This window comes from Sinocyclocheilus anshuiensis, unplaced genomic scaffold (genome assembly GCF_001515605.1).
Source record: "Sinocyclocheilus anshuiensis isolate Anshui unplaced genomic scaffold, SAMN03320099.WGS_v1.1 scaffold714, whole genome shotgun sequence".
NCBI classification, from domain to species: Eukaryota; Metazoa; Chordata; class Actinopteri; order Cypriniformes; family Cyprinidae; genus Sinocyclocheilus; species Sinocyclocheilus anshuiensis.
Genome location: NW_015546068.1, coordinates 233,226 through 236,234, shown reverse-complemented (window position 1 = coordinate 236,234; position 3,009 = coordinate 233,226). Strand labels below are relative to the sequence as shown.

General features: G+C 36.0%; 1 long non-coding RNA gene across 1 annotated transcript in view; it reads right to left on the bottom strand.

The window, feature by feature from the left end:
- Positions 1-19: 19 nt before the first annotated feature.
- The window catches only part of LOC107699655 (uncharacterized), an 11,751-nt gene continuing 8,761 nt past the window's right edge, over positions 20-3,009 (bottom strand). Inside the window, exons 2-4 of the long non-coding RNA XR_001635485.1 lie at positions 614-660; positions 184-283; positions 20-104 (exon numbers count right to left, since the gene is read on the bottom strand). This is a non-coding gene — a long non-coding RNA (uncharacterized LOC107699655). The remainder of the gene's footprint in view (positions 105-183; positions 284-613; positions 661-3,009) is intronic.

Here is a 3,009-nt window from a genome sequence, read left to right as displayed (position 1 = left end):
GTGTGTGTGTGTTTTCCCTGCCGCTCCAGGTATATAGCGCTCTGGGTAGAGGTCAGTCAGGAAGAGGCTGTTGATCAGGGTTGATTTGCCAAGACCAGACTCTCCTGAGATGACAAGTAACAGCCGGTTAAAAGCACAGTGTGTGTCTGTCTGAATCCATGTGTGTGTTTATATGTTCCTCACCTACAACCATCAGTGTAAACTCAAAGCCTTTCTTCACAGACTTCCTGTGAACCTGATTGGGCAGGTTGGCAAATCCCACATATCCTGCAGCATCAGGGAACTAGAAGCATACATCAGAACGGTTACACTGAGACAAATAAAGTTTAATATGTACATGTTTAAGAGTTAAATGTGAAGTGTGTTATTCCAAATGGAATAGCATAATAATAATAATAATAAAAGCATGATCTCCCAAACACTCCCTTCAACTTCTATTGGTTGAGAAAACTGATAGTCCCACCCATAAACTCACTCCATTGGTTTAGTCAGAATTGACATGCCATGTCATGCCAAAAAACATATTAATGACATATTATTTACAAAGACTATGAACATTAAATATTTTAATATCCAAAACAATTACACACTTCACCTTTAAACAGAATCTTACCTTTCCTTTTTCTCCATGCGACATGATGCTCCTGCCTGATGATACAACTAAATAAAGAAAAAAAGATATACATAAATATATATAATTAAATAAATAAATTTAATCAAGACTTTTAGAACTCCTAATAGGTTTTTCTTAAAGGGGTCATATGATGCGATTTCAATTTTTCCTTTCTCTTTGGAGTGTTACAAGCTCTTGGTGCATAAAGAAGATCTGTAAAGTTGCAAAGACTAAAGTCTCAAATCTTTATTCTTTATAAAAGTTAAGAGTCAACCACACCTACCTAAAACGGCTCGTTCTAACACGCCCCCACATACCTACGTCACTATGTGGGAAGATTTGCATAACGCCGCCCAAATGTTCACGCATTTCCTGTGAGAGTAGCCTACAATACCAGTGTCCCGGTTAATTCAGTTCCCCTGTTTCCCCTTCGGCATGCATGCTGACCCTATACAGTCTATGATACTGACAAATAATGCTGACTCACAGCCTGTAAGTATGATTTAAAGGATTTGCTACTGACTATTCAAACGCGAGTTTTGGGCAGTGTAGAGTAGCACTTGTTGTTTTGTCGTTTCTCCGATCACAAATGCAGACATGGTTTTATGTTTATGTGGCGCGATGCAACGCAACACATAAAAAGACAGTATAAGTCATTATAGTCAGTAATTATGTAATTCCGTAATTAACCTTAAACCGCATAAATTTCATTACACCAAATACACAAAATAATGTTCTTTTTAGCAACATCATATGACCCCTTTAAATATCTAAAGAACATTGTGGCTATGAAAATACTACAAATACTAATAAAATAATAATAATGGATAATATCTATTGAATACTTAGTTTACATAATATTTACTCAATGAAAGAAAAATAAATACTAAACAAAACTCAGCCTAAATTTAGCATCATTACTCCAGTCTTCAGTGTCACATGATCCTTCAGAAATCATTCTAATATGCTGATTTGCTGCTCGAGACACATTTCTGATTACTATCAATGTTGAAAACAGTTGTGCTGCTTCATATTTTTGTGAAAACCTTGATACGTTTAATTTTTCAGAATTCTTTGATAAATAGCAAGTTAAAAAGAACAGCGTTTATTTGTAACATAAGTGTCTTTAGTGTCACTTTTTGATCAATTTAATGCATCTTTGCTGACAAAAAGTAGTAATTTCTTTAAAAAAAAAATACTATATCTATATAGTTGGAAACCAAGTTATTCACACATTCTGCTCTTGCTGAACTTGTAACACGTATATGTATTTATATTTCGTTATGAGATGACGTGCAGCTTCAGCACCTCCCGTGTGGACAGCGACACGCTTCCAGTGTGAATACAGTGTGATTCTGGAGTGTGAAGGAGTCTGGAGTATGTTTTGCAGTAACACTGCTGGCACTACAGTCAGTTTGTGGTACTCTGATTTTACAAGTTTTACTTGAACTGCACTGGCTATTTTGTTCGCTGAACATTAACTGATCACCGTGGACTTGCTCACTCAATCACCACTGGCCTGATATTTGTGTTTATTTGACTTTTTCCTTCATATTCTTCAGAAAGCAGACTATTTCATTGTGTGAAGGATGTAGTGAACATGTGGCATCATGATCATTTGTGAATACTCATGTAAATAGACTCCAAAGAACCAGCTGGTTGTGTTTTGCAGACGTGTTCAGCACTAATATTGTATGTTGTGGCGCTCGCTGAATGAGCTCACGGTGGGCAGATAAACGCAGACACTGTCAGGAGCTGCCCACAATTCAGCTCATACCGGGAAGCACATTTTGCTAAGTCAGGATGAATTTCCCTCTCGGATTGAGGAGAGGAATGTGATTCTCAAAATGGCCATCAAGTGTCAAACTTGGATGTTTCATAGGCAGGTTTTAGTTTTAAACCCGGGTCATATGCATGAAACGGTGCCGTTTGTGCCTGAAAAATGCTGGATTTTTACAAAGGATTTGATTGTTTTTTGAACCAGAATTAATACCCCATTTAAATTACTAACTATTACCCCAAAAATAAAACATGGTCGCTGCCTTACACAGCATTTAATGTTACTGTTACCACAAAAAAAGCTATTTGGACCGTGTTTGGACTGTAATATCTAGACTTATAATTTGAATAGATAATTCTAGTAGTATCACAAGTTTTGTGTGCCTTACAACACTAAATAAAAAAATTATAAATTAAAATTAATATAATTTAAAATGCAATCAATTAAAAAATACAATCACATAATTTTTGCATTTTAATTGAATTAATGTTTACATTTTTTTTGGGGGGGGGGGACATTTTTGCACTGCTGTTCAACTCCAAATAAAATATATATATTGTGTGTGTGTGTGTGTGTGTGTGTGTGTGTGTGTGTGTGTTTGTGTGTGTGTGTGTGT